At 38.4% G+C, this 8757-nt stretch overlaps 1 long non-coding RNA gene across 1 annotated transcript; it reads right to left on the bottom strand.

The window, feature by feature from the left end:
• Positions 1 to 815: 815 nt before the first annotated feature.
• On the bottom strand, positions 816 to 8444 carry LOC114896463. The gene is made up of 3 exons (XR_003793815.1): positions 8313 to 8444; positions 6525 to 6615; positions 816 to 1025 (listed from the first exon to the last, which is right to left on the bottom strand). It is a non-coding gene; the product is annotated as an uncharacterized LOC114896463 (long non-coding RNA).
• Positions 8445 to 8757: the final 313 nt, after the last annotated feature.

Here is an 8757-nt window from a genome sequence, read left to right as displayed (position 1 = left end):
AAAGTTTTTTACAATGTAATTTCTCTTAGTAACTAAGAAACTATGACAATAATCTAAGTTTTCAAACCACCATGATATACTGAGGTCTGACCTAAGTATGACAAATTAACACCTTACAGTGAGGAAGGCGTTTTAGTACCTAGCTTCCTTTATTCATAAACTGAAATAATTTCCCACAATACCATTAGCAAAATAATTACATTTGCTCTTTCTCTTTCAGATTTTCTGAATATGCCACTACATTTCAAACAAAAAGACTGAACAATAGAATAATATAAATTTTACATGTTTGGGTTACCAGACATCAAAATTTATCTTATAACATTACTTATAATATTCCCTAAGTAAATGGAATAAAGAATTTCAAAATTACTTCCTTTATATTTCAAATATACCCTGTTATGTTGAATGGGCCTTTAAACATAAAACCAAGCAAATGGGAAGTTCCAAGGATGTCATTCTGTATCTGCTACTGAGTTGATATACAAAATTGCCTACAACATTTCTCATTTCAAAGCTAATGAAATTGTATACATTCTATTTGCAGTTTTGCATGGGTAAAATATATAAGCCCAATGAGGACTTTTTTTAATTATAAAGAATTCATGGAAAAATAATTATTAAAAATAACATTCAGTACTATAGAAGAAAAAGGACAACCCAACAATAAAAATGTGTTCCTGTTTTCTAAAGATTAGCCTCAAAAGATAAGGAAGACACTGTTACCATCTTATGAAATTAAATCTTACCATTGCCTTGGACATATCCTGAGTAGAATGCTGTATCTGATGGTATCAACTTCTAGGGTCTGAGATTTTAACACCAAGAAAATGTTCTTGTTTCCTTGTATTTTCACGACAAAATATCATTCTTGCTAAATGGATTAGATTAAAAGAAGGGGGTGGGGAGAAGTAAGGAGAGGGGAGAAAAACCTTACCCAGAATGTCAGGTTTCAGGAGTGTCCAAGTGACCTGAATCTGTACATTTATCTGCCAAGGTGTGACTTCCACAGTGTCTGCAGAGAGCTGTAAAGTAATTACACAAATTGCACTGAGTCATTTTACTGAGATAAATTCAACCCCTAAATCTAAGAAGGACTGCCAATTTGACCAGAAATCTGTGATTTTTAAGATTTTTTTATTTTTCTCTTCTTCAAGTTATACTATGTGATCTGTTGACAAACCAACTCTTCTATCCATCCGGAGGAATGTTATCTCTAAGTCTTTTGAATTATCTGGTTTTGAATTATATATAATCAGGAAACTCTGGGCTTGTCTTCCCTCAAAGCTCTTCCACTGCAATAGCATGATTTACTGGAAAGTTATTTACCATATTCCACATCTTCAAAGACCAGATCCCCTTTATTTCTCTACCACAAAGTGCTCCTTAGAAATTTTCATTACAGCAATATGAATTAATGCCAGTTGTTACCCCAGGAGAGATCAAACTGAAACCTCTACAGAAGTCCAATTAACAGGAATCTCACAGGAAGCAATAGATACTGTGATGTGCTCTTCAGTGACTAATGGACTATGCTCTCTGTTAAAAAAGGGAAAAAAAGGTAGCAAAATTGAGCAAGCCCCCAGGGCATAAAACAAACTGCAAAAATAAATACACGGAGAGTAAATAACAAACTTTAAAATATATAATCAATAAGGGTAGGTGAATATGGCAGCATTTTGAGATAAAACTGCATTTTCAACTATTTTTAAAATGTTTCCCATTTGGTAGAACCCCAAATGGGCTTTGCCAAGCACTTTTTCTTCTTCATTTTTAAGTACGTATGTATTTCAAGGAAAATTTAATCCATATGTTCCTCTCTCATTTACACAATTTATCAAAATGTTGCTTTGAATGAGCCATTTAATGTCTAAGAAAACTGAAGAACACTGCTTTTTTTCCCCTAACAAGTTTCTAGGGTTTTTTTCTTCCTGAATTAGATATGTGTTTGGGGCTACATAGAAAGCTAATTGAAAAATATTCAATTCTGTTTTAAAATTCAGAATCAAACAAAGTCTGATAAAATTCAAAATAGAAAAGCAACATTCCCCTACAGTACTAGATTTTCAAGTTTCTAAAGCCTTTTATTCACATGATTCCTATCAATCAAAGAATGTTAGAATTAAAAGATACCTTAGAAATGTTGTTTTTTCTCTCACTTTAAAAACTAGGAAACTGAGTCCCAAAGAAGTTGAAGAATCTGCCAAAATCACAAAACTAATTAGTGGCAGAGCCAAGACATGTGTCTTCCCATTAGTGACTTCTTTGGTTTTTCTGGTTTTAATTAGGATTTTATTTATAACATATAGAAGTGTCGGCATAATACTAGATTATAAAAAACAGTGAAGTTTATTTCTGCATGAAATGTGCCTGCCTGCTTCCAACAGACCAACCCCTGGGCAACAGCTAGGCGAGAAATCAAAAGTTCAACTGCCAGTATTGCCATAGTAAATTGTATCTATCCTTTACCATCCCCACAAGGGTAAGTGATAGACCTGTTTAAAATAAAGTCCAGGTACACTCTCAACTCTTACCAGTAAGATGCTACAGGAAAACAAGCTGATTATGCTTTAACTCATAAGGATATTTCTTTGTCTCCTTATTCTCCTATTCCTTCCTCCTCCTCCCCCAAGGGGATCAATCATTCTGGACTACACAGAAATCTGGTGATGGGCATACCATGAAGTCTGGAGGGTCTCAGTGGAGACATCTGTCCATGAGATAGGATTAGGGCACTTTTTTTTTTTTTTTTTTTTTTTTTTAACTCATAGAAGTCTCTTTATTGATAGCTCTCTTGGATGTAAACCCACTTCCCATATCATATGACATCCAGGTCAGTTCTACAAGCTTTTTTTTTTTTTTTTTTAACCCAGTTTCTTTAGACAAGGAAAAAGCACTGATGAATAAAAAACTGCGATCCCCAGGGAAATAAGAGAAGAGAACAGAAGATCATTGGGTCTTCCAGCTGTCATGTCAGGAGGCAGTCATAAGCTACAGATCACAAATCACAATCAAGGAACTTTGTAAGATTCTGTAACCTTGTAACTTACCAGTGTTCATGTTGTGTTACTCTCTGTTTGTTTTGTAGCAGTCATTCCCAGCAAAACTCTATTTGTTTTAATGTGATGAGAAGAGCCATATAATATCTGTGTGTATTTTGGGAGTAACAAAGAAAAACTGAGAGACCTTTTTTTGAAATTAATTTAATTAATTAGGTTTTGGCTGCGTTGGGTCTTTGTTGATGTGTGCGGGCTTTCTCTAGTTGCCGCAAACGGGGACTACTCTTCATTGAGGTGCTCGGGCTTCTCATTGTGGTGGCTTCTCTTGTTGCGGAGCACAGGCTCTAGGCGCACGGGCTTCAGTAGTTGTGGCTCACAGGCTCTAGAGCACAGGCTCAGTGGTTGTGGCACACGGGCTTAGTTGCTCTGCGGCATGTGGGATCTTCCCAGACCAGGGCTCAAACCCATGTCCCCTGCATTGGCAGGTGGATTCTTAACCACTGTGCCACCAGGCAAGTCCCTGAGAGACCTTTTATGGAGGGAGAAAGTAAAATCATACAGTACAGAACAGCTCAACCACTTACTAATTGTTTAACCTTGGGAGCCTTACTTAACCTCTCTTTGTCTCAGTTTCCTGATCTATAAAATGGAAATAATAACAGGATCTACTTCATAAGGATTAGTGAAATAATACATGTAAAGCACTTAGGACAGTGTCTGCATATAACAAGACCTCAATAAAAATAATTGTGGTTGCACTATCATTTTTTTACACTGAACTAGGAAAACAGGCTGAATTCCTAGGACTTGGGACAAACAGAAAAAGAAAACACAGGAAGATTATTTAGGGCTAATAAGGAGCTCTGAGTCTAAGCAATCAAAAAGCTGTTATAGATGACTGAATGGGGATTCTAAACCCAACTATATACTGAAAATGAAAAACAAGGACTCAATTGGTATCACTATAACAAGTGCTCATATCATTGGTACAGGGGACATTTGAAAGATTGTAACCCTACCTTCTTATATATTGACCTTCCAGCTGTCAAAAACAACAGTGTATTCGAAGATTGGACAGCCATTGGAACCCAATGCAAAATACTTACAAGTCTCCCCAGATCTATTGGTTTGAGAAATGGTTACTTTGGCAATGACCTTAGGCATAATAGCTTTGGGGCCTAATTGAGTTCGATTTCTGAGTTGCTTTTTCTTGGTGAAGTTTTTCTTTTTGATTGAATGTAATTTGATTGGTTATATCAGATGGCAAACAGATTGGAAAGCACACCGGCTTGAGAAGTGGGGTGATGTGATTGCAGTCTTGGTTTTGCCTTAAGTGTCATTCTGAAGACAACATTCTTTTTATAGGGGGTTGTTGTCTAGGTAAAAATGGGGTTGGATTTGGTGATCATAAATGTCCCTACCACTCTAATATTTTGTGAACCCATAGTGGTATAATTATAAAATAGTGAGATTGATTTTCCTGGCCATGATCACCCTATCATCAGAACTGATTTATATAGCACCTTTCTTTGAAAGTTCTAGGCATTCTATTCAGAACAACTGAGAAAATAGAGAGGAATGTGGTGAATACAATATGCTTTTGAGTCGGATCTGGGTTCAAATTTGGACTCTTTCACTCTATCAGTGGCTCAATATTGAGCAAATGAATTTCTCTGAGTCTCACTTTGCTCAGTCATGAAATATGGCTCACATTACCTATTTCATAGGGTTGTCAAAAGATTAAATGAGAAAACATAAGTCATATGACTGCCTCCTAATAGGTGTTCAATAGAAGGGAAATATTATTATAGTAGCAGGAAAGGAAATAATGGATACAAGCATCTGAAAGAAGGTCTTGCAGCTAAGGGAGTGTCAGATGGCGTAATAATGCTCCCCAAACCCAAAAGATTGTTGTCATTTTTTTATCATGTGCTACAATATTATCAGTGGAGACCCCAGAGGAAGCAATGTGAGAATGTTTGTTGAATGAATTAATGAAGTCGTTCCCCTCAGCCAGGATTCTTGGCCTTTGCTGAATACTTTCACAGTTTGTAAGAGAATTATATCACCACTTGCCCAGTGAATTCATAGTACCAGACATTTTGGGCCTAACTGACATAAATATATACTATATAGACGAGTAAGTGAAATGTTTCATATTTAAATGATAACAAATATTATTTGATAAAAAAATATTATTATTTAAGTTAGCTCCTGATTGATAGGTCTGAAATGGCTAAAAAAAATAATTTTTCATAAATGGGAGGGGGTACATGAGAATACGACCAAAGAGGCTAATTCTAGGCTATGCAGAACAATAGTGAACAAATGTCCTCTAATCAAAAGGGCTTTAGAGGGCTTCCCTGGTGGTGCAGTGGTTAAGAATCCACCTGCCAATGCAGGGGACATGGGTTCGAGCCCTGGTCCAGGAAGATCCCACATGCCGCGGAGCAACTAAGCCCATGCGCCACAACTACTGAGCCTGCGCTGTAGAGCCCATGTGCCACAACAACTGAAGCACTCGCGCCTAGAGCCGGTGCTCGGCAACAAGAGAAGCCACCGCCATGAGAAGCCTGCATACTGTAACGAAGAGTAGACCCCGCTCTCCGCAACTAGAGAAAGCCCACGCGCGGCAATGAAGATCCAATGCAGCCAAAAATAAGTAAATTAATTGAAAAAAACACGAAAACTATTTTTTTAAAAAAGGGGGGGCTTTAGAGATGGAACTTCCCCCCTTTGATAGAAGGAAATATTAACGATGCAACCTGGGTAGTATCTTCAGGCTTGGCCAAGGGCTATCGTGAAAGCAAGGATACACTTGGCCTGAAGAAATGGGGTCTGGCTGCTGAGATCTACCTTCAGAGTTAAGAGGCAAGGCAGGACCACTGTAGTCAAGCTTTCGGTTGACAAAGTCAGGAACCAAGAGACCAGGGATTACTCTGTCAGCTCTGAGACTTCCCCATGGTTAATACTTTTGTTGCCCTAGTCAGTTTCTCATGATGATTACCAATAAAATCTCTAAAATAATCTTTAAAAATAATGTGCATTCTGGAGTAGTGATGGGAAATCGCTTTGCATTCTGCACCCAGACTTGAATGTAGGGAAAAACTATCACAAAGGATGAAGGGAAGCAACTGCGGAAGAATATGGGAAGCTGGCTGAGTCCCAGAGGCCTCTGCAAGGACGAAAGGAGAAGATCTGGGCCAGAGCAGGGATTCTGGGAATCCCAGATACAGTGTAGGATCAAGCAAAGAGACCGCTGTCTCAGTTTCGAACAATTCAATTTTTTTGTTTTTTTTCTCCAAGCTTATGATCTACTTCAAAATCCGTATTATAGTAGGTAATAATTATTTCTTATAACTTTTTTACAGTGCTTTCTGAAAGAATTTATTTTCTGGGTTTGGGAAATGCTGAAAAGTCCAGCTCATTTAGAAATAAATTCAACCTGATTATGTAACCAAACTTCCTGAATGGCCAATATAGGAATTTATCTCCAAGTCAAGAATGAACAGAGCATTGTCTTACCAAATGTCATCATTTCCCGCCTTTGAGAAGGAACTAGAAAGACTTGTGTCGAACCAATTCAGAGTATTTTAGGTAGGTCTTCAGCTGAAACCTGGGAATCAAAGCAGAAGAGAAGAAAAAGTGGTGTGAGGGGGAAGCTAATTTTCAAAGGTCTCCCTGTGCCCCATGGCCACTCCCTTCTCTTCTAGGACCTTTCCGCCTCTCTTCATTTCAGTTTTGAGTTAGGAATACTGGAACTGATCACTTTTCAGCCTCAATAAGTCCTTGCTAATTATTTTAACATTTCAGGTTCAGGAAACCCAAACCCAGTGTTTGTTAAGTGCTCCTTGCCTTGATTTGTATGCCCTCTTAGATTTCAAGGGAAGTTGGGTCCATGTGTTTCTGATTCGTTTTTACTTAACTCATCAAGACATTGTTTCATGAAGGCCATTTGATGTCCAAAGATTCTGCTGAACCTTTTGTTCGTTAAACCATAAAGCCAGTGAAGTCATATGTGGCATATGACAAAAGAACAGAATTAGGAGACCCAGGAACTAAAGAGTCTACCTTTGTCCCTGCTGTGGTTTCATACAATGATGAATCGCTTTTCTAGATATCTGTGCAATCTGGGTAGAGATAACAGTGTTTTATGCAAGGTTTAGAGAATTTTATAATAAAATAGAATTCTGGAGAGACTTTGTTAAGAGAAAGATATGTTACAAACCAATATCAAAATAGCTCTAGAGTTGCAAGAATAAGGTTTTGCCTGGTTTTGAGGCTGTTATAGTAGTTTTCCTGGCCAAGTACCACAACTCAGAATTAAAATTTCAAATGGTGACTAGACAACACATAATGTTTCCACTGAAAAGCATAACCCTTACATGGATTTATACACTGGGAGAGTAGTATATTTCCTACTGGTTTCCTTTTTGAGCTAACAATCACATCCCAAATCTGATTAACAGTTTGCATCAAGATAAGGGGTAGATGTTTGTCATGGAGAGAACTTTCTGGTTTTGACCCCAAGGCAGAGATTCTCCTAATATTTTATTTTGCAGCACGGAATACTGAAGTCCAAATTCCTCTAAATGAAGTGGCAACAAATTTAGCAGGTATCAACAATGAAAAACAATTTTTTTTATTTATTAGTTCTAGATTGCCACTAAGTTCATTATCCTGCAGTCACTTGCTGTTCTCTGGGTTATCACCCTGATAGTTTGTCACACCTCCAGAGGGCATAATAGGATACAAAAATCAGTTCTGACTGGAGTCAACAGCAGAAATCAAGGGAGTTCTAATCAAAATGACGAGGAAGGTGAGAAAACATGTTCAGGCAAGCTAGCAGCAACTGCCTCTCTGGCTTTTTGCATTAGGAAGGCATCTAGAAGAGAAGAGAGTGGCCATGACCTTTGAAAATTAGCTTTTTTACACAAACCATTTGTTTCCCAAGCTCACACACTTTGTGTTTATTTACTTATTTATTTTTACTTGATCACTTGATCTCCAAGGTATGACCTGGTATCAGGCAAAGGGCCCAGTCAAATATGCATAATCACCACCCAGAACAGACTGAGACACATAGGCAGAGAGTCAGTAGACATGTAGCCCCTTTCCTCAGCATCCCATGAAGAGGGGTGGTTGGACTGCGTACAGCCAGATACACCATGGATGTGCTGCAGGAGTGAGACCCAGCCCCTTTTCTGTTCTTTTCCTGTGGTTCTCGTGAAAGCAGCTTGTGATAAAGAGGGGTGGGGCAGGAGGGCAAAACAACCTACATTTTGTTACCAGGGGCTCAGGGGAAGTACATACCAGTCCTGGTTATACCAGCTTCCTGGCGCCAATATCCCTTGGAAACTTTATAGCAAGTTGAGACCAGTCACTGACTCTCCTGCTGAGGCGATAGATGGTAACTGATCCCAGCTGACTCCTGCCAGGCAATCTAGAGAGATTCAATGGACAAGCCTTTTTGTCTCTCCACAATTGGCAAGCTGTTGAGATCCATTTAGGAAAGTACCTACTACTTGCCCAGGGAGTGTGATAAGGAAATCAGGAAAGACACAGCGTCTGTATTTAATCCATGGCAAAAACAAAAACAAACAAAAAACAAACTTAAGGGCCAGCCTTCTAAGAGTTCACGGCCTAGCGAATGATGTCTGAAAACAAATGATGACCACACAGCATAGAAAATGATCTTGTAGAGGTATAAGCACCAGTAGCAATGTCACAAATGAGGTAGTGATCAACTCTGGTGGCA

Source organism: Monodon monoceros, unplaced genomic scaffold (genome assembly GCF_005190385.1).
Source record: "Monodon monoceros isolate NGI ecotype Baffin Bay Population unplaced genomic scaffold, NGI_Narwhal_1 Super_Scaffold_16, whole genome shotgun sequence".
NCBI classification, from domain to species: domain Eukaryota; kingdom Metazoa; phylum Chordata; class Mammalia; order Artiodactyla; family Monodontidae; genus Monodon; species Monodon monoceros.
This window is presented reverse-complemented; position numbering and strand designations above follow the sequence as displayed.